Source organism: Podarcis erhardii (assembly GCF_964252035.2).
Source record: "Podarcis erhardii genome assembly, chromosome: 3".
In the NCBI taxonomy this organism is placed as follows: domain Eukaryota; kingdom Metazoa; phylum Chordata; class Lepidosauria; order Squamata; family Lacertidae; genus Podarcis; species Podarcis erhardii.
This window is the reverse complement of record NC_138507.1, coordinates 83,911,608-83,934,011: the sequence shown is the minus strand read 5'-3', so window position 1 is coordinate 83,934,011 and position 22,404 is coordinate 83,911,608. Positions and strand designations below refer to the sequence as shown.

Genomic DNA, 22,404 nt, shown 5'->3' with positions numbered 1-22,404 from the left:
GGAACGCGGAGCCCTGTGTGGCTCCAGCTGGCACGTGTCGGTTGCGCGGGGCGACTCTCAAGCAGCGGGTAGACGCGCGCGCGGGATGTTGGCGCGGCAACTCGAAGCAGTGCTTGCGGTTCTTGCGGCTGGCGCCGGCGGGAAATAGTCGGCGCGACCAGAGCCCTAAACCCGCTTATTGTATAGGGAGCCCTGCAAGCGAGGCTTTCTCCATAGGGGCATCACGAGTTGTAGGTGCTTGCCTTAGTTTTTCTCACTAAAAGGCGTATGAGTTCAAGGTGTCTGCAATCAGTGCCTGGTTTTTTTCCTAGAAAAGGAGGTGCCAGAACTCTCCATGAACACCTGCTCTCTTAGAATGGCAATGGCTCCCACCTGAGAGGTTCTGGAATTGAGTTCTCGTGAGTTCCCACTGAAAAGAAAGCCCTATCTGCAATAATATCTGTGTCTGCCTACCAGTGTAGAGGGGAGCAAAGAGGACATAGGCAGAGTCGGCCCTACCATTGGCCTGAGCAAAGTGGCTTCTCCGGCAGGCGGTGCTGAGGGATGTGGAGCAGCAGGCAGGCATTTGGAGCACTAAGCTGCAGGTGGGTTCCTTCTTTAAGTCAGACTGCCTTCCTTCAAGGCAGGATAAAGTGTCCCCTCCCCAGTGCTAAATTAAAATTAAACTGCTACTCCAGTTAGCTGCTATATGGGGAAAGAGAGTGGGAGGCACCATTTTGTCCTTTGCCTTAGACAACAATATTTATTGGACCAGCCTTGGACTGAAGGGTTCTTATTTGCTGTTTTGTGAGGATTCTTTCCCCCACTTTTTTTTATTAAAAACTAGTGTGTATGTGTGTATTTAAATAATATATGTTCAGGTGAGGCAAGTGTTTTGCTCTTGGAGTTACAAACACCTTGGGTCACAAACACTTAAGGTTACAGACTCTGCTAACCCGGAAGTAGTACCTCGGGTTAAGAACTTTACCCCAGGATAAGAACAGAAATTGCGCAGTGGCAGCGGGAGGCCCCATTAGCTAAAGTGGTACCTCAGGTTAAGAACGGTTTCAGGTTAAGAACAGACCTTCAGAATGAATTAAGTTCATAACCAGAGGTACCATTGTACTTTCCCTTCTTAAGGATGGACACTTTGCAAAGAGGAAGAGGGTGGCAGGACATCATTGCCTGGTGTTGAAGCACACACCTCTCATACACACTGTCCAGAATCCAATCAAAATATGCCTATCCTTTTTGCAATCAGTGAACTTAAGTGTGTAATTCTGTTAGGTCGCTGCTTCTCTTTTTGGTAGCAGCTCCAGAGCCACGGAATAGAAAGCCCATCGCTCTCCCAGATTGTCACTGGGGCAGTGCAAGCAGTTGTGTGGCTGGGGGTGGTTAGTGGCTCTGCTTCTCTCCAGTTCTCCTTGTGGCACCACTGCCATCTTCTCCCCTGCCCACTCATTCCTTCTCGTTGAATTTATTTTTTTTTTGGCCATCACCACGTTAGCAGTGGCACCAATGGTTTATCCACTACTCCCTCCACCGCCTCTTTATTGCTTTGCTCTGAGGAAGGGTGGGTGAGTCCCTCCTTAGAGTGAAGCAGCAAGGAAGAGGTGGAAAGGGCACTTCTTGCCTCACCAAGTCGGTGGGTGAGGGCACTGGCAGCATCAGCAGCATTGGTGGCCGATAGTGATGTGAGTGAAGGGCCAAGGCGTGTGCCAATTTGCCACAACCCCTCCAGCCATCTCCCACCAGCCATCTAAGTGGTCTCATTACCTCTCATGATTGGGTCAGCCCTGTGCAGTTCCCTTATTTTCATTGGAGACACATCAAAGCCACAGAACAGAGCAGAGTGGACAGTAGAGGAGCAGGGTGTGACAGCCAAGAACATTCATGTGGACAAGGCTTAGGAGAGCAATGCATGTAAATACCTTACTGGAAACTCAACCAGATTATATTGTCTTGTTTCCAGTTCTAGGGTTTTCCTGCATTTCCTCTTCTACCACCCAAACTCCTTATTGCAGCCACAAGGACTAGAAAGTTTAATTAATTAAGATATTATACTTAAACAGGTATTATTAGAGTGGCTTTCATACAAATATATATATAAAACAATAGCAAGCTAAAACAAATAATTCATTAAATAAGTAAATAAGCAACCCGAGAGAATTGAAACAAAAATCCAACAGACATGGGGAAATAAAAGTGCACATCACAGCAGTTCTGCTGCTGCTCAATGGAAAAGTTGGTACTAACGAACACATTCTGTTTCCCAAATAATTTTTCAGCCTGTCCTAAGATTTCAGAGCCATTTACACTGTACCTGGAGATAAACCTTAATTGGTGTTGAGAAAATAGGATGGCGTATTAATGGCACCGTGACATGTTTTGATGTTGTACCCTAATTATCACAGTGACAGTTGCACCAAACAGTTGTCACAGTTGTTTCAAGAGCTTTTCCATAAGTGTGGTGTCCCCACTCCAGTATCTCTCTCTGTGTGTGTGGAGGGGGGGGGGTGAGGCATAGCCAACCTCCTGACAGTGGTGTGACAGCTGTTTACTTGAACATGGTTGGAACGGATGAACCGCCCTGAGACCTGAAGGTATAGAGCGGTATATAAATTTTAATAATAATAATAATAATAATAATAATAATAATAATAAAATAATAATAACGGCAGTGGCAAGATCATGGTCATGTGATTGCATCTGTAGGATCACCGCCAGTCTTTTGTTCTCACTGGTGTACCGTTGCAGCCCCAACTTGACTACCATTCAGCCCTGTCCTGCTAAGCAGCAATGGGGCAAGTGTTGGAAGGTCAGCTCCACCCCACCTGTGTGCCACTACTACTCTGCCACCTGCCTTTTCACTCATTGATATTTAATGTGGCAGAGGTCCCATCTGGTGTCTGATACTGGTACAGCAACATCAAAATACTCTGCTGAACCATTGAAATACCATTGGGACCAGTCCTGCATTTCTGTTTTCTAAGCAGTTCATAGTATCCAGTCATTAACACCATACTGCCACACCAGTGAATGTATTTCACAAGCATCTCTAGAATTTTTCTTCTGCGCTGAACAGACAACCCCTCTGGAAGTAGGTGGTGATAATCCAACTTTTGTAGGATTTATATGGAAAATAACTTTTTGGACTATGTGTAACAAGCATATCATCCAATCACAACATAGTGACTATGTGCAAAACTTAGCTTATAAGGCTTGTATAAACAGCATAATAGGGAATCAGTCCGCATGAATAATAGTAAGATAAGTAATGGAATATTCTAATTAAACCATTTACAATTAAATGAAAGGCCCAAATGAATACTATTTCATTGGAGCATGTATGGGTTTCCTGCTCTATAAAAATAATAGTGTGGCCTCTGGCTTTCCTAAAGAGAAGGGAATAAGAAGATTCTAATTTAAGGGATAATTTTAAAATCAAAATTGGTAGTCATTCAAGTACAATCAAGAGTACTTACCTTTCAATGTACTTTTAAAAGATCCCTAACCTATACTCAGTGCTGGTTCCATGTTTTAGTACTCCCCTTACATCCACTGGAGCCCCTTGATAGCTTACATATGTATGTGCCTGTTGAAGACTTTCCTCTTTCAATAAGCTTTACAAGTGGAGATTTTTACTGTATCTGTATTGTACTGATACAGATTTTTGTATTGTATTTGAACTTTAAAAAAAAAATATGTATTTTTAAACTTTTATTCTTGTAATTGTTTTTTCTGTATGTTCTTTTCTATATGTTTTAATGCATTGGGCCATCACTTTGAGATGCTTCAAAGGAAATGATTTATAAATTAAATTAAATGATTTATAAATTAAAATACATGGACATGGGCATCTTTGGTTCTATCCCCAGGGTTTAGGCCATATGGTAGTAAGGTATCAAGTCTAGGTCTCCACAAGTTTTCTCTTACTTCCAGTGGTTTTGAATCAGGTGGCGTCTCTGTTGCAGAGACAGCTCAGTGGTGGTCATCTGAATTGAACTGCTTTGCAACTGATTGTTCCAATTTTTCATTAAGACTAGACTTGTGCTTCCTAAAATATGTGTGTAGATCAGTTGTTGTTTTACACACATACTGAACATGTCATCATAGACATTTCCACTCAGCAATGTAAATTACATTGCAGGACCTGCAAGTACTGTAATGTTTTGTTTGATATAGTAAGGTCTGCCAGTCATAATATGCTTGAAGGTAACTGTCTCCCTCAGATAAACACAAGTGATAACCAATTTGCAAAGATGTGATCCAGGATTGCTGATTTGTGGTTTAAGTACAGTTATTGATAGTACTCTGCATTGATTTGGAGCCTATGGAATACTATAGCAGAAGGCTTGCTGACTGCTTTAAAAAGACATTACAGGTGGCTGAGAATGAGTTGTTATCTCTGATTGCCATGGTGTGTGGGTGTATTGATCATATATCCAGCCTCTTTATTCTATTTCCCTTTCCCACTTAGTTGTCATTCCCTCACTCTCCAATCTCTCAACATTCATGCCTTGGAGTTATGCATGGAATTATTTTGGAGTTCCTATTTTCATTTTCACCCTTGCACTGTACATTTTCACCCCTGTACTTGTGTGTACCTCAGCATTACTTTGAGTCTTCTGTACTTTTGTGCATCAGTGCTCCGGTTTGGGCTACATAAGCACAAGCACAAGACAGCTCAAATTGGTACATCGATTATTTCCTTTAGGATTATGAAATTTGTCTTAAAACCATGAAGATGGCTGAGGCAGAACCACTTGTTATTTATCTTCAGTCTTTAGTTATTTAGCAGCTCTTTCACAGAGAATGTCAAAACTTTTGGCTGAAGAGCAAGTCCTTGATGGATTGTCATTCTCTGGCAATCCAGAGATTTCATGCAAAAGCACGCCTGGCAATGTGACCTTTTTCTGTTTTGTGAAGACCCAACCTTGGATTTCAAGCTATAGACAAAGAAAGCCTGCTTTAGTGTATATGGTTTGTTCTCCTTGGATCAGGACCTGTGTCTCCTGCCAACTTCTTGTCTGAAACACAAGTTATTTGAGGAATGGGGGCTACAAATTATAATCACTGGCAGGAAGCCAGCTTTATTGACATTCAGCCAACCCCATCAATCAATCTAAATCTTTATTTCCCCTTTTTGATGGACCAAAGGAGGGCAGGAAGATGTCAAGGGCCTCCTTCTGTTGACAGTTTTGACTCCATATTAAATGAGTGCATCTCAAGGTTGGCTGTCTTATAACATTGACTAATGAGCCATATATTCATTGGGGGCGGGGAAAGAAAAAATCTTGAACACAAAGGAGGTCACCGTCTCTTTTCCAAGACAGTCCTTCATAAAGGTTGTCAAGGTCTTTGGTAAACGAGGAGAGCTGAATGTCCTTTCTGCTATTAGACATGATTACAACTTGGCTGGGATCGCTTGCTTTTTTAATATTGACTCTTTATTAATGTTAATTGCTATTGGTGTTTTGTCCAAGAGGCAGTCGTGTACTGCATTCTTGGACAAGTTGTGCACTATTATTTCTTTTTTTAAATGTATCATAGCCAATTTTAGAATGCAGTGATTTTTTTTGACATGCTTCCACATTTGAACAGAATCTTACAGAGAGGCAAAGGTTGTGACTTTCTGTCATCCGTGATGTGGACAGATTGTACTCTAACATCATTTGTTCGTTTCTGAAACGAAATAATGGTCATTTCTATTTAAATCTCATTTGCAGGTTGTTAATATATTACTTGTGAAAATACTAAGCAATGGAAATGAGAAGAGAGAGTGTGTTTCTTGCTGCGAAAACAATTTCTCACGTTAAATGTAAAACAGTGGCATCTAGAGCTGTATCGCTCTGATGTGGTAGAAAAGAGGTGCTGCCAGGAATGGGGGAAGAAATTAAATTCAGTTTACATTTAAAGGTGAACCTACCAAATGTACACTTTCCAAATCAATAATCAAACCAAAACACAGCCAGTCATCCTTTGAAATGCACACTTCTCTGAATTTTGAAACGTAGTTCTGCAGTCAAGTAATGTGTACAAAAATGTGTATACTGGGGTACATAAAAGTTGCAGATATTAGCATGCATACACACACACACACACACACACACACACACACAATTTGCATTATATATGTTTTTCAAAAATTGGTACGTTGGCAAAAATTGCATACAAATTGTGTGTATTAGGATAAATTTGCACTAAAATACAGATGAATTTTCATGAGAAATTTCTTTTAAAAGAATTCACAAACTGATGTGGAAATGTGGGGAACTGAACTGAAGATGGGGAAAAGTGAGAAACCAAAATTGCCAAATAGATCCCATCCCTAGGTCCCATCCAAATCTTTCTCCATAATACTTAGGTTTGACTTCTGTGAAACTTAAGCACATCACACCCTAGCTACTTCTGTACTAAGCCACACTACTTTATTTTGTCTCCAACTGTGCCCCTAATAGCAGCATCATTCTATTTCTAACTATTTAGAACTAAGCCTGTGATTCCAAACCCACTTATTATGGACAGAGGTATTACTGAAGAGGGGGACTTGTTTTGGAGTAAAGATGGTGATACATGCACAGCACAACTATTTTAAATCAATGTAACTAATACAGTATTTTTTCAAAGAATAGTTGACCAATACAGTGGTACCTCGGGTTACATACGCTTCAGGTAACAGACGCTTCAGGTTACAGACTCCGCTAACCCAGAAATAGTGCTTCAGGTTAAGAACTTTGCTTCAGGACAGAAATTGTGCTCTGGCAGCGTGGCGGCAGAGTGGCATTAGCTAAAGTGGTACCTCAGGTTAAGAACAGTTTCAAGTTAAGAACGGACCTCCGGAACGAATTAAGTATTTAACCCGAGGTACCACTGTAGTAACAATACATCTAAGTAGCTCATATGTATCTTAAGTTGCAGGTCATAGAACCAGGAAGAAGATCTATGTCAGTTCTTCAGAGACACTTAACTTGTCAAAACCTCATTAGGTTTAGTAAAATAAAAAAAATAAAAAAGACAAAAGCAAAGGGGAGACACCTCAGAGTTCAATGATCAGCTAAATCTGCAGGAGGCTATCAGTATAGGGGCTACTACTGAAACTGCAGATTGGAGGAGACCCACAAAGTATATATAGAGGAGATGGCTAGCCTGCTACCTGAGGCAGAAAGTAGGAAGATGGCTCATTTCCTGACTTACCATTATAGACCCCCAAAGCTTGACATCAACTGGTCAAAGCATCTGCAGATTTATTCATGTATTTATTTCCATTTATTAATTGCTTCCTAGGAAACCTCCCAAAGTGATTTAACAATAAACACAATTATAATTAAGAACAACTCTGGTTTTTTTCTCCAACTAGCTATCATGGCAGTTCAGGGAGTAAGAAACTTATGCCACAGGAAATTATAATATTGTTGCACACCACCCCAATCACCAAGCAGTGTGAGATTCCAGGGGTTCCAGGCGCTTACCCAGCATTTGGTTTCCTTGGAACGAGGGTAAGCTTTGAGGACTTTGTCCATCGCTGGTACCGAACCTAATCTTCTGCATTAGAGTGTTTGATTTTCATCGTCTTGCATCTAAAACTGTGGACTCCTCAACAGAGTTTGGAGGACCTGTTTATGTTTTCTGCAGTGATGCTTCTTAACACCTTTCACTCATTTTAGGAGATGAAGGAATAAGAGAGATAACTAGGCAAGAACTTAAATATTCTTGATAGCCAGATGCTCCTTCATTTTGCATGCAGGGAGCTTCCAAGCCCTGTCAACTTGACAAATGAACTTAGTTCTAAATGTGTCCCTTGTTTACTTTAACAACAGAGTGTTCCAGTATTCCAAAGTGTGTGTTCCCTTGCTGCACTGAAAGCTAAGATCTGCTATCAAAAAGGCTGTATATTTATTCATTGCATATATACTATTTCTGCTTTATTGCTATCTGAAATTGTTGAAATGATTGCCATAAATCATGACATCACTGCTGTAGCTTTCCTTGCCCTGCCATCTGCATTCACAATCTTCTGAACCAGTTTTAAATAGGGCATTGATTCAGTGTACCAGGGTGGAACCATAGTATTCCTCCCATATTCTCCTGAAAATTGGGAGCGAGAGGGGACACACACCAAGCCTCTAACTGACGTATGTATTGGAAACAACGGCAGCAGCATAGTTTAATCCCAGGAAGAGAAAAAGGAAAATTCTGTACTATCATCCAATCCATCCTATTGTGGTGGTCCTGAAGGGGCTCTGGATATGGTCATTTATCCATCTTCAGTTTTCTCTCACCCTTACATGGGAGTAATTAAGGCTTACTTCTGAATAAACATTATTAGGATTGATATGAATCATGCAGTTTGCCTGTGTTTGTCTCTCTTGTGTCCCCAACCCTAGGTTTTAAACCATAATTAAATCTGGTTAGGGGGTTAGAAGGAGGTCCATGCAGATCACTCACCTTTTGACAGTCCCAGCTCAGTTCTGGTCAACCCAATTCAACCTGGGGCAATTTGAGGTTGCCTTAACCCAACCCAACTGTAGTACAATTGTTTATTGGCTCTATGTTGTGCTTTAGAGACAAACAAGCCACAAGTGCTAATCCAGACATCATGCTAAGCCAACCTTTGCCAACCTGGAATGCCCTACACATGCTGTTGTAGTACAACTCTCAGAAGCATGGCTGGCTGGTTGTAGTTCAACAATAACTGGAGGGCACCAGGTTGTTGAAAAAGTAGCGAGAGGGAGCGAAGCGATCAGAGTGAGTGGTGCTTTCAAAATTCCAAAGATTGGTGACCACTAAAGTAACATTTCTCACCTCCGTCCTGGGCATCCACAGTGCATGATAATGAGCACAGCTGCTCATGTGCAAGAGTACATAATTGTTTGAACCTTCCTTCTAACTACCGAAAATCCCATATGCTTGAAATTCAGATTCTATGCTACTGAATGTAAGGATCCCTAGATCAAACCCAATGTCTATTACAGAATTATTTGGGTGTTTATCCAAAGGTCTGTAATTCCAGAGGCCTATTTTGTGTAACAGCTTGTAAAAACAAATATGTAAAGCTCTATAAAACTGTTATCAATGATCTGTGAAAATGTTCAGTATAAAATATGAGGCATTAAGTACAATAATTACATTATCATTATACTCACTGATTAAATAATGCCCTGTAAGGAGGAATCTCATAGGGCCAAGCACAGCCCAAATCTCTGCCAAGGCACAATCTGGAAAGGAGCCATTTCATCTCCAGGAAATGATCCTGCCAAGGGCTTGGACTCTTGACAGAGGGGCAAGGGCTCTCTTCCTAAATAAATAGCTTTCACAATCCATTTCACTAGCACAAATTCATAAAACTGGATTGGCTCCACATTCCAAAGCACATAACATTTCTGTATCATTAATTCCTCCTTGTTGAAGGCAGCAAAGAGGAATAAACAGAAAAACTCCAACAGGAATGTGTGGAATTTCTTCAAGTTCAACTTCATGGAGGATGAAGCTTCCAGTGATGGCCAAATGCTACTTCCAAGACCAGAGACACTGTGTCTCTGATATCAATCACTGAGGTACAACAGTGGGAGAAGGCTGTCATGCTGAAGTCCTGTTTGTGGTCTTAGCATAGGCCTCTGGTTGGCCACTGTGGGAAAGGGGTTTATGGACTAGATATGTCTTTAATTCTGAGTCACCAGTGCTCTTCTTGTGTGCACTCCCAGTGAGCTACCATATGGCTCACTTCATACTGTTAGGTTTGCTCCTCTTCCTGGTGAGAAGTTACATGAGTAGAGTACTTGCCCTGGTTTGGTTTCATTGGGAAAGAGATCACTGGCAGTTTATGGCCTTTTGTAAAACTTGAATTTATTTACCAATGTACAGGTTGAGCGTAAGTGAATGCAGAGCTTAAAACACTCCAATAGACAGTCACATCAGATATTAAGGGAGATCTGATTCAACACAGTAGATCTCTAGAGACAGAAAGCTTTCTGTGAAGACACTTTCCTGCATGTACAGAACCCAGAATTCTGTCCCTATCTCAACTGTTCCTTCTCTCTCTCTCTCTCTCTTTCTCTCTCACACACAAAAATGCAAATCTAGGTTACAACATCCTAAGTGTGTGGGGTGAGAGAAGGTTAGATAGAGTTTTTCCAGTTCAGTACATCCCAGATTGGTCCTGTATCAAGAAGCAAATCTCTAACAACTATCTCCCATGGAAACACATCACCTTTTAATTTTGGAATATTTTTGTTTGTTACTCCAATATGTGAAAATTATCTGTAACCTAATGGCAAAATCAATATAGTTCTTGAGGTCATTTTTGTTCCAGGCACTTTGTGTACATTTTTTGCATACAGAAAGAAAATTTAATGACAAATGTTTGAAATGTGGGGACATGGTTTACTACTCTGCAGGTATCATAGAAGAACTATTTTCAAGGTCTTTTCTGTGTAGAGTCTACATCCAAAGGTGCACAGCATTACAAATGTCACCCCTGAGGTTTGTGGCCAGTGTTCGAAACTGCCATTGTTCTAAGCGCATATTGTGACAGAGAATTTCATTAGTGCAAGCAGTATCTGAGCTCTGGAAGCAGTACTGCGCCTAAGATTTCAGATTAAAACTGCAGAGCAGAAGGAAAGGAGGACCTTTTCCTGCCTCCCCACTTTCAGCTACTCTCTGAAGACTGGAGAAGAGTTATAAAAATAAAAAAAAGCATGCCTAGGCATTCCATTGTTGCTCCCATAACCTAGGTTTAAGGTGTCATTTAGCTCCTAGCTTTCATATCTCCATTTCTAACACTGTTTATGTCAGTTCCAAGGTTCTGGCCAGGGATTGTGTTAAGACCAACCCACAGTGATCATCCTCTTCACAGAAATATGATAGTAAACCCAAGGCAAGATGGCTTAACCAGAAATGGGGAGTCTGTGGCCCTCCAGATGTTGTTATACTAAAGTTCTATACAGAACGCAACTGCCAGAGTTCTGTTGGAGGTGAGGTGGTTAACATATGCAACACCTTTATTATAACAGCTGCACTGGTTATTGGCGTGTTTCCAGAACTAGTTCAAAGTGCTGGTTTTGAACTTGTAAAACCCAAATGGGTTGAGTTCAAGCTTTTTTTACTAGACTATCTGTACCCCTATTTCCTGCACTCTTAAGATCTGTTTTGAAGGTTCTCCTGGTTTGCTCACCCACTAGGTCAGTCAGGTGTGGGGCACAAGGGAGAAGAAGTACTGTATCGTGGTTCCATGGCCATGGAACTCTTCCCCACTCGTCTTGTGCCAACTTTTTATGCTGTAGATATTTTCTGCATCACAAGTGTGATACTCATTTGCCCATCTTCTTCTGTTCCTTTACCAAGTAGTACTTGAAGATAGCCCTCAGAGCCTTCATTGTAGTCTGGTCAAGAGGAAAGGCCTATGAAGAATTCCTCCTGGGGAGTTTGCTTGGCATCCCTCTTCTTTTCTTTGAAGCTCACTAAGAAGCAACCAAAGAAGCAGAAGAGGAGCGGGCCAGAGTCGTATCACAAGAACATCACTATTATTTGACTCCCATGGAAGGCTGTATTTTCTTCAGTCTAGTTTTCTTGAATCATGAAGGTAGCTTTTCTCTTTTCTGCCTCTCCCTGGGAAGGGCAATAACAAGGAAAGGAAATGAATTTGGAGTGGGCTTGTTCTTGCAATGCCTGGCTGCTTGGCAGTTAATACAATGTCAAAAAACTGTGCTGAGTATTATCAAAACTTCTAAGTTGTGGTAGGGTGTTTGAAAGTTGTTTGAACAAGATGTCCACCTTCTGGAACCTTCCGTCTTTAATTATACTTACATTTCACCAGCAAATAAAAAGAGATTGGCGAATTCTCTTGACTGTACTAGCTTGACTCACGCAAAAAGGATCAGTGCCTACAAATATTAATCCTTAGATACTTACACAAATAGATTGCATAATTTCTTTGGGCGTGAGTGAATTCCAAACATCTGTAATCTTCATGGGTTTGAGAACAAAATGAGGTAAAATTAGATTGAACTTTAAATAAAGCTAATGTTATTTCTCCCTCAGCTAATATTGCAGTGTTTCCCTCCCCTCCCACTTAATGTGGAGAAATAGATTAGTAAAGTATATGCCCTTGAAAAAAAATCTATATTGCCATGACTTCATCTAAAACTCTACTACTTTTCAGAAGCTCTTCTTAAAAAAACTATTCATCAGAAAGTTGCTAAAAAATTAAGGATGCTTTCCAGAGCAGTTCTAATCACCAGAGAAAGTTTTTTCATATTTACCTTTCTGAGGAGAATCTTGTAATATTTTGTTACACCCACCCACCCACCCACACACACCATTTATTGGTAGAGGAAGTGGAAAGAAAGCAGGCATTAACAGTCCCCCAAATGTAACTACACCTCAAGGCTCCTTCTTCCCAGCCAGCTTCAAATTTCAAACACTTCTACTCTCTACCTGATCTTGGGAGGAAGACTTTTAGTTACATCTCCCAGCAGAACAGTGGTGTCCTTACCTAGTGAGAACAAGGCTGTACCCATATTTCAGGGTCTCTAGCTACTGAAGTCATAGCAATGACTGGCATTTAGGAAAGCAGATAAGGATGTAGGAACGTAAGAGCCTGCTGTATCGGGCCAATGGCTCTTATAGTCCAGCATCTGTTCTCAGAGTAGCCAACTAGATGTCTGTGGGAAACCCTCAAGCAAGATTCAAGCCAAAGAGCACTCTCCCCTCTAGTGGTCTCCAACCGCTGGTATTCAGACGCATTACTGCCTTCGGTTGTGGAGGCAGAGTATAGCCATCATGACCAGCAGCCATTGATAGCTTTCTCCTCCGTGAATTTGTCCAATTGTCTTTTAAAGCCATCTAAGTTGGTGGCCTCTTGTGTGAGAGAGTTCCTTAATTTAACTGTGTGCTGCATGAAGAAGTACTTGCTTTTTATCTGTCCTGAAACTTCTGCCATGTTGCCTATTAGTCACCTTTTTTCTAAACTTAAATGTCCTAAATGTTGCAACCCTTTTTCTTGGGGGAGTTGCTCCATCTCGTTCTAGTATTAGGAGACGGGGAGAAAAACTCCATTCAATGCATTGTTATCTTTCTAACATATTCTCTCTCTGTGTGTGGTTTTCTTCTGATTTTGCAAACATTTTAAAAATTACCTTTTAAAAACGCCATTGCAGGTAAAGTCCACCATTGTACCCATATTGCAGGAATGTGGCTGAGACTCTGTAGGTACTTACACGAGTCCTGCAAAGTAACCAGGTGTTGTTAAACATTTTTTTTCTGAAGGAAGGGGGAAGGCAGTGTATGATAATCCCAAAGTGTAGTTCAGTGTTGTTAACCTAGAAAGCGCAGTCAGGAGGCTGTGAAGATGATTGTAGCAGCATTGCTATTAATTAAGGGCTGGAGGAGGTAAAAGGAGCCAGAGGAAGAAGGAAGGATGGAAAGACATTATCTGGATGCCATGTCCGCCCATAGGTGGACAGGAGGTCTACCCACTTGGGAACCAATAGAGGAGTAGGCCTGGAAAATATTTTTTTCCAGAGACCCAGTCTACTGAGCCAACCTGGTCTCCATGAGTTACATATGTTTATTTAGATTATTTACTGCCCTGCCTTTCAGAAAAAATCCTCCAGACACCTATAAAGAGAAACTGAATAGTAAGGGAGAATGACCCATAAGGGGCAATGTGACAGAACTGTACTTTGGAATTCTTAACACCTGCAAATTTCAAAATGGGGAACATCTGAATAACTCCGCATGAGTGACTTCGATAGTAGACCATGCAGAACACCACCACCAGTGTTCTGGGCCAGATTCTGTCAGTGGAAGAACTGGGGAAGGATTTCTGCTTGTGCAATGCAGCTTTCCTCCTGTGCACCCCTGAAATTGGCTTGCTGGGATCGGGAGTACCCCAGAACCAGCAAATGAGTGGAGGGGGGAATCGTTCTCTCTGGCAAGCTGGACAAATGGGAATGTTTGTTAATTGAATTCCACCTAATACGTCTGAACATCACCAATAGTTGCCAGTTCAGCTTTTTCACTGAAATCTCTAGGAAAGGTGACCCCATGATTTGCTTAAGCAGTTGATTCCTTTGCGGAACTGCTTACAAAAACAATGTTTTTCTCTTGATGATTAACCTATCTTCCTGTAGTTTAATATTTGTAGGTTTTTTGCTTTTTGTCCTATCCTGAGTGGCTGTAATTAGCAATTTGTACCACTTCCTTCTCTCTTTTTTTTTGAGATCCTTTTAGATCTGTGAAAACTGCCAGCATATGCCTCCTTTAATCTTCTTTTCTCCAGGGTAAACAGACCCAGTTCCTTCAGCTTGTCTTGACACAACTTGCCTTGGAGACCTGTTCCTCTTGTGACACTCTCCTGAATCCATTCCAGCTTGTCTGCAGTCTTTCTCTGCAGATGCAAATTTATACAATTTTTCTCCAGACTGGTTTTATGTTTTCCCCTGACTGAACTTCAGTGCATTTGACAGAAAAATGTTTAAAATGAGATTCGGAGAGGGGGAGTGAATAAAAAATAGTTCCAGCTTGTAGAATGTAGAAGAAACTAGGGAAATGTTTCCTACAGCTGTGTTTATTTGCTTTAAAATAATTTGCCAGATTTCTACTGCTGTAGTAAATAGTGATGGGGCTTCATGTGAAGCCTGTCACTTTTTGTCACCATCAAGAACAAAAGTTTGCAGATGTAATTGTTAATCAAAAAAGAAGAAAGAAAAACATTTCAAACAGTACAGGACTGCTGCAACTTTCTCTAAAAATTGATTTATTGCAGTTACTCTATGATGGGAGGCGGTTTGGTCTGAATGATATCTCTAGGAACGACCCCTCCCCCCAAAAAAATTCTGATCGTAAAGGCTTTTTTTTATAATCACAGAATAAAAGTTTACTGACAACCTCAGCAATACTATTAAGTAGCCCAGTAGAACATTAGCCAAGAGTAAATATTTCTTTGTTTTTTGCAGGCACATCTTGAGGCCATCCAAAAGTGCCACTGGGTGTGACTGAACTCTAGAGCATTAACCTTCTTCATCTCATCTGTCTTTGGTGCTGCTTAGGGTTTTGGGATCTGTAGCCCTTTAGATGTTGTTGGACTACAACTCTCATCATTCCTAACCATGGGCTACATTGGCCAGGACTGATAGGAGTTGGAGTCTAACAACACAGGTTTCCGGTACCTAATGTAAAACGACTCAGATGAGATCTAGTCTTTGCCCAGTATGTAAGTATAATTTGCAACTGCTTTTCTTCTGCTTCAAACCTTTAAACTTAATCTCACCAAATGTTGTTTTGGTTCCCCATTAGCTGCTCATTCAGTAGGCTTGAGCAGGAACAGAGAGGAGTGGATTTTGCTCTTAGATTGAAACAGAGAGTTGTTTATTATTATTATTATTATTATTATTATTATTATTATTATTAAAGACATATCCTGAGTGCATCTCGTTCCCGGTCTTAGTTGTGACTTTGCCCATTCAGACTCTTATATGTGCGCCACCCATCTTGATAAACCTTGGAAGTATACAGTAATTTTTGCAGAAATTAAAGCATGTAGCTCTTGCCAGCAACTGGCGCAAAACATTCCCATCCTAACTAACCTTCAAAACATACAATGTTCCCATACAAGGAATTTATAAGCATGTCTATTTAGGTGATCTGACATCAGACTGGACAATAAAGTGATTTAAATGGAACAATCTATTGCTACTGCTTTTAGACAAAATGAGTTTATGGTGATTAATTGCTTTACTGTAAGGATAAAAGGTGCTTGGACGTAGTTGGCCACTTAAATGTGCTCTGTTCTTTATAAATTCACCCCGCTTCTCCCTTTTAATTAATTCAAGAAATAACCTATTTTAATATAAGATACGTGAAGGATGTCTTAAAATGAAGAGAGGCTTCACAACCTAATTGAGGGAGTGGTATGAGAGGCAGAAGGTGTATGGTGTGTGTGTGTGGAGCAATCCTGTGTCCTTTCAAACTTGAAGTAGATTTAAGCAAGCTTTTTCTTCTTCTCCCTCTTCCCTAAGCTCATGGCAAGCTCTTCAGGCTGCTTCAGCCAATACAAAAGAGCAATTTAATTAATGCCCTAAAGACTTTGGCTTGTCTTTCTCAAACAGCAGCTCTTCATAACATAAGGCAAACCCATTTGAGCAAGAGGTATTGCCAGGTTTGAGGGGGGCTGGTCAAGGTGACCACCCACTTCCCAGTGCTTACCTATCTGCTCATCCATGCTTTATTTCCTTGCCACTAATGCACCACTGTTTCCACAATGCCCTCATGCTCTCAGTTCTCGTATCTCGTTTTCTCTTTCCCTAGCAAGCTCGTCCCAGAAGCCTGCCTACTAGCTCCTAAAAACATGAGGTGACCACATCACTGCTTGATGAGCCTGCCAGGCCAAGTGCACCTTCTCTTCACCATTGCTTTGAGATTTGGATGTACCTGTTTTCTTTAATGTAGCAAATAAATCCCTGTGAGGCAGAGCTGCTGCAGCAGCAGCAGCAACTCAAGACAGAGACATACTCTGTTTGTGGAGAAGAGCTCCCTTTAGCCATTTTTAGAACTGGTTCTAGAATTCAGCACATCATAAAACCTTTGGGAAATGCATCTGTTTTGAAGGGGAAGCTAAGCTGAAACTCATTGGTGAACCCCTCTCTCTGGGAGCAGGTATGGAAAATATATTCTCCTCCCGAAGTTGCCTGACCATTGCTCATTTTGGCTGGGTTGAAGAGCTTTGGGAGTCCAACCAACATCTGGAGAGCCACAGGTGTCTCACCCCTGAGAAAAGTGAACAATTGAGTTGTGCCTTCCATCTTACAAAGATAGCAATATCAATCCTTTAAAGATAGACTCTACCCTGCAGAAAGAGGTGTTGTTGTTGTGGCTGCTGTTATTATATTTGTATACTGCCCTTCATCCAAAGATCACAGGGTGGTTCACAATATAAAAATACAAAATGAGAACACAAAATATATACTAAAAACAACAAGCCAATAACCTCCTTCCCACAAACATATTTAAAAGGCCATGAATTGTTTAATTAGCCAAAGGTCTGTTTTCTCCTGGTGCCTAAAGATGTGTAATGAAGGCTCCAGGTGAGCTGCCCTGTGGAGAGCATTTTACAAGCAGGGAACCTCTGCAAAAAGCCCTGTTTTCTTGTGTTGCCGCCTTTTACCCCTCCCATGGGGGTGGCATGCAAAGATGGGCCTCAGATAATCCAGGTCTGTTCATATGGGAAGAAGTGGTCCTTGAGGTGCAATACTGAGCCGATTAAGGCTTTATAGGTCAAAACCAGAAACTAACTGGTAGCCAGTGCAGTTGGACCAGGGTTGGCATTATATACTCAAACCATCTTGCCCCAGTGAGCAACTTGGCTGCTGAATTCTGCACAACATGAAATTTCTGAACTGTCTTTAGAAGCAGCCCCACATATAATGTGTTGCAGTAATCTAACTCAGAGGTTGTCAGAGCATAGACGACAGAAATTAGACTATCCCCGCCCAGATGTGGCGCAGCTGGGCCACCAGCCAAAGCTGATAGAAGGCCCTCTGCACCACTGAGGCCACTTGAGCCTCAAATGATAGCAACGGACCCAGTAGTACCCTCAAGCTGTGTACCTGCTTCTTCAGAGTGAGTGTAACCCCATCAAGAACAGGCAACCTCCCATCCATCTGGTCTAGGTAACCATCCACTAACAGTGCCTCAGTCTTATCTGGATTGAGCTTCAGTTTGTTGGCTCTCATCCAATCGATTTCCGAGGCAATACAAAGGTCCAGCACATCTACTGCCACACCGGAAGATGTATAGGAGAAGCAGAGCTGCGTGTCATCAGCATATTTCTGACAATGTGCTCTAAAACTTTGGATGACCCTGCTCAGCGGTTTCATGTAGATGTTACATACAGGATAGATTGGCACCCTAAGGAACGTCCAAGCTAACATTTTAATGTTGCAAGTGTTACCTCAAAGCTAATGAAGACTGACAGCAACGACACTTCTCTCTCTCCCCCCTTCCCTCTGTCTTGCAGGCAGGCAGGCAAGTTGGCAAGTCTGCTGGCCCACACTCTCTGCAAATTGCTCTTCTAGCAATCTCCATTGAGGCTTCAGCTGCCTAGCATTTTAATTTTAAATATTGCTAGAGCGAATTCTACAATTCTACAATTCAGTTACCAGCTTTAGGGTTGTGGGGGTCAATGAGAATACCAGAGCAGCAAGCCTTCTCAACATGCCCTGTTGCTGGTTTCATTGGCCCTGCAATACCAAAGGTTGTGTCTGATTGGCTTAGCTTACTGCCAGTGTTGCCTTGAGAGTAATCTTGAACCTTAGCTGTGGTGCATTCATTCCTTTCATTGTGCACTGAGGAATCTTAGGGGTTGTTTGGAGTTCTGTTGGGCTCCACCGCACCCTGGCCCTATACCCAGTAGCCCAGAAAGTGTGCTCATAGTGGCCAGGTAACAGAAACAGAGACTGCCCTAATCAGCTGCTTGTCTTGGAAAGAGTTGAAGATTGCATCTAACTTTTGCTTACCTACCTAAACAGTTCATCAGTAGCAATGTTGTTGTTTAGTCGTTTAGTCGTGTCCGACTCTTCGTGACCCCATGGACCAGAGAACGCCAGGCACTTCTGTCTTCCACTGCCTCCTGCAGTTTGGTCAAACTCATGCTGGTAGCTTCGAGAACACTATCCAACCATCTCGTCCTCTGTCGTCCCCTTCTCCTTGTGCCCTCCATCTTTCCCAACATCAGGGTCTTTTCCAGGGAGTCTTCTCTTCTCATGAGGTGGCCAAAGTATTGGAGCCTTAGCTTCACGATCTGTCCTTCCAGTGAGCACTCAGAGCTGATTTCCTTAAGAATGGATAGGTTTGTTCTTCTTGCAGTCCATGGGACTCTCACGAGTCTCCTCCAATACCATAATTCAAAAGCATCAATTCTTCGGCGACCAGCCTTCTTTATGGTCCAGCTCTCACTTCCATACATCACTACTGGGAAAACCATAGCTTTAACTATACGGACCTTTGTTGGCAAGGGGATGTCTCTACTTTTTAAGATGCTGTCAGTAGCAATAGGGGGATTTTAAAATAACAAAAAATCAGCTAAGAATGTGAATCTCTGACTGTTGGATTGGGGTAAGGTGCTCTGTGTGTGTGGCCCCTAGCTGGGTTGGACATCTGATCTTAGGCATCATTGCTTTTCTTTTAGGAGAATTAAAAAATTAGACTTTCCAAGTGAAATTAATATTTTGTGCACATATTGATAAATAAGAGCAGATCTTTATGAGGTGATGAAGTTCAGGGCCAGATGGAGGATCATAATGTCCCAGACAAGGGGAAGTACCTCTTCACATAACAATGAATGCTTTGTGACATGCTTTGTTTTAATTCATAACTAATTATCTAGAGATGTACAAATCTACATTTTTCTTGGGAACCAGCATAGCATTTAAGAATTTGCTAATTCTGGAGAATGTGGAAAACTAAAATGCTGCAACTAACAAAAACGAATAAGGGAAAATCTCATTTATTTATATAATACTGATTAAAGAAAGAAGTTTTGACTATTGCCATCACGATGTTCATGTCCTTGACTGCTACCATAACATGACAATTATTTTAAACCCTGGAGGACTGGAATATAAATCTAGTTAATATAATTTATGATAAAAGCATAAGCTAACAACCCAAGGATTTTGTCTCTTTCAATTTATTCAGTTCAGAAATCCAGATCAGGCTGTTTGTTTTCTCTTTCAGAAGATGAACATAAATTAAGAAGATTTAGAAAGAGAAACAAAATAAATGTCCCATTCATTTAAGCACTTAAAAAACAACATATTTCTTTCTGGACATGTCTGTTACTTGGAGCTTTGCCATTAGTACAAAATGAAGCATGCATGTTCATTAAAGAAAAAGTAATGTGAAAATATACTTTTTAATATATCTTTGGTTCTGACTTAAGTTTTGTTTTCATTAAGCATTTAAACAATATTTTTCTTCACTAGCCTAGATTTCATGTTTCATGTGACACACATAAAAACCTCTCCAGACATCCAGTTTCAAAGGGCCAAGGGACCAAGCACAAGATAAGTCTGGCCTCCTTGATGGTGAATAATAGCTGACACACATTTCCCAACCAGCCTTAGTCTGGCTGCCTTATTCATGGGTAGGGTTTCCAACATGGGAAACTGAAATGTTGGTCAATCAAGCAAGCTTTCCCAGGAAAGCTCTACACACAGGCAAAGCAGCCACCTTCAGAATAACGCCAAATATGCTTTACAGTTTTATGCAGAGATGGAATACAGAAACATGTTAATCTGGTAGCGCTTCACACATGCAACTCCATGCATGGCAAAATACCACAATGGCGGGGGTGGGGAAAGAAATAAGGACTATGATATATTAGAGGCATGTATAAAGCCAGCCTCCCCTCCCCGAATCTACTTAATCTTGTGTACTAAGATGTGCTAAGCACATTCTGCTTAGAAGAGCAACTAAGTCACTATGACCTGAGAGATAGTGCATCATTGTGTAACTATCTTAATTTCTCACTTTTCAGAAAATCAGATGAGGAAAAAAAGAATGGCAGCATTTCATCCCATAAAAACCAAGATTTCACAAACTGATGTGTTTTGGCTGTTAAATTTTACCTTCCTGTCTCAGCTAGAAACAGGTAAGAATTAAATGGTATTTCTGTAGGAACTGCTTTTAAAGCTCAGAACTTTTCTCTCAAACTCACATCTTGAAGCGATGACATGTCACCACAGTTGAGATATTGAGATGCTAACTGAAACTAAAAAGCTTTGAGAATGAAAGCCATGGTAGGAAGAAAAGGAAGGATGGCAAAACTGTAGGCTAATAGGCATTTTGTGCGTTTGTGAGTGGTTGTGTTTAAATAATCAGAGAAATGGCTGCAACTAGCAAATTGGAATTAAGAGTGCTGGATATGGCCATAAGAATATAAATGTATGATAAATTAATCATGTAAACCTAGCCAGATCCCATCTTCTACACCAGACATGATTAATTTGTAATGGGCAACAGCCATCTAGACATGACTATGTAATAATTTAACAGTTCAATTACCGTGTATAGGAGATTGACTTGAGTGACAGTGTCTGCCACAGAGTTTACGGGGTGAAAAGTTCAGGGCTTGGTGGAATGCAGTTATTCTGGTACCTGCAGCCCTTAAGACCTGTAGTATGATGATTGCTGCACTCCTCTCTCATAGCATCCCTGTTTAGTCAGCTGATTATGGGGATGCAAAGATCTCGTAAAAAAACAAATGCATTCCTTAGCTCACTATAACACAGAAGCCAGAGGCAAAGGAACACATTGTGTGGCTAGCATACACAGCAGGGTTTAAAATGGGGGGGGGGGGCGAACCCCTTCTAGATGCAGGTGAGCATTTTAATCATGGCTACAGTGCACATAGAGAGGAGTTTTAAACTTTCCCAGACACAGTACTGACAAAAATCCCCTCCTCCAGGCTGCAGTTAGCCTTAGGGAAAAAAGTTCTCATTAGTGCAATGGGAACTCTTTTCAAGGGCTAACTGTAATGCATGGCGTTTTATTTTTTAGGACTACAGCTTGGGAGGGAACAAATAAACTTCCTCTCCCTGCATGTTGCAGTCCCATGAAAACCACCCCCACCCCCAGGCTTTATTTTCCTGATATGACTGACCTAAGAGAGATCGTTCTGTGAAGCAGAACTCAGGTTCAAATTCTGCCTTTGAAATCTGTAGGGCGTCTTAAGAAGAACCTCATCTACACCCCCTCAGCTGCAATTCGTGGTTAATACAGGCAGCTTTTACAGGTTGTATTTTAAGGTTACTGAGAAAGTGTGTGTGATGGCTTGAACATATGGGTGGATTTTGTGCTAACCCAATCAAGACACAATGAACATGCATCTCAGAGGGACTTGCACCCTTATTACTTCATAAAAGCTTGGCAGAAGGACATGCCTATATTTTTCCTGTCAGGGTAGTTACTGCCTAAAATCTAGAGCTTGTCTTGCCACTTCTACTTAGAGTGTCCTACTAAAGGCCTTTGCAAACTATGCGGAGAAACATGCCTCCATAGAAGAAAAAAAAGTGCACTAAGCAAATTTCTGTATGTCAGTCAAAACCAGTGATGCATCTCTCCACATACCTTGAGCTGAGGCTACTTCACTCCTAACATCCATAAAACCATGAGTATTTAGTGACATATCCCCTGTATTAACTTTTAATAATTAAAATGCGTGGCAAGTATCCTTTGTCCCAATTTCCAATTATGTCATGAAAATTCCTAGACAATTACTAACCTGCATTTGAAATGTATGGTATCACGTTTTCGGCTTCAGTGAACAATGAACGATGGCTGTTTGGGGGGGGGGGCTGTAGCTATATAAGGAAGATGTTTTAAAAACCAACACCACTTTGCTTGAACAAGCTTTTTACATGTTGC

General features: G+C 41.3%; 1 long non-coding RNA gene across 2 annotated transcripts in view; it reads left to right on the top strand.

The window, feature by feature from the left end:
* The first annotated feature begins 170 nt into the window (after positions 1-170).
* The window catches only part of LOC309339589, a 28,245-nt gene continuing 6,011 nt past the window's right edge, over positions 171-22,404 (top strand). The window contains exons 1-2 of one of the 2 annotated variants that reach the window (XR_014155470.1): positions 171-398; positions 20,516-20,629. This is a non-coding gene — a long non-coding RNA (uncharacterized lncRNA). Of the gene's footprint in view, positions 585-20,515; positions 20,630-22,404 lie in introns of both variants that reach the window. The other variant, XR_014155471.1, reaches the window with a different exon arrangement.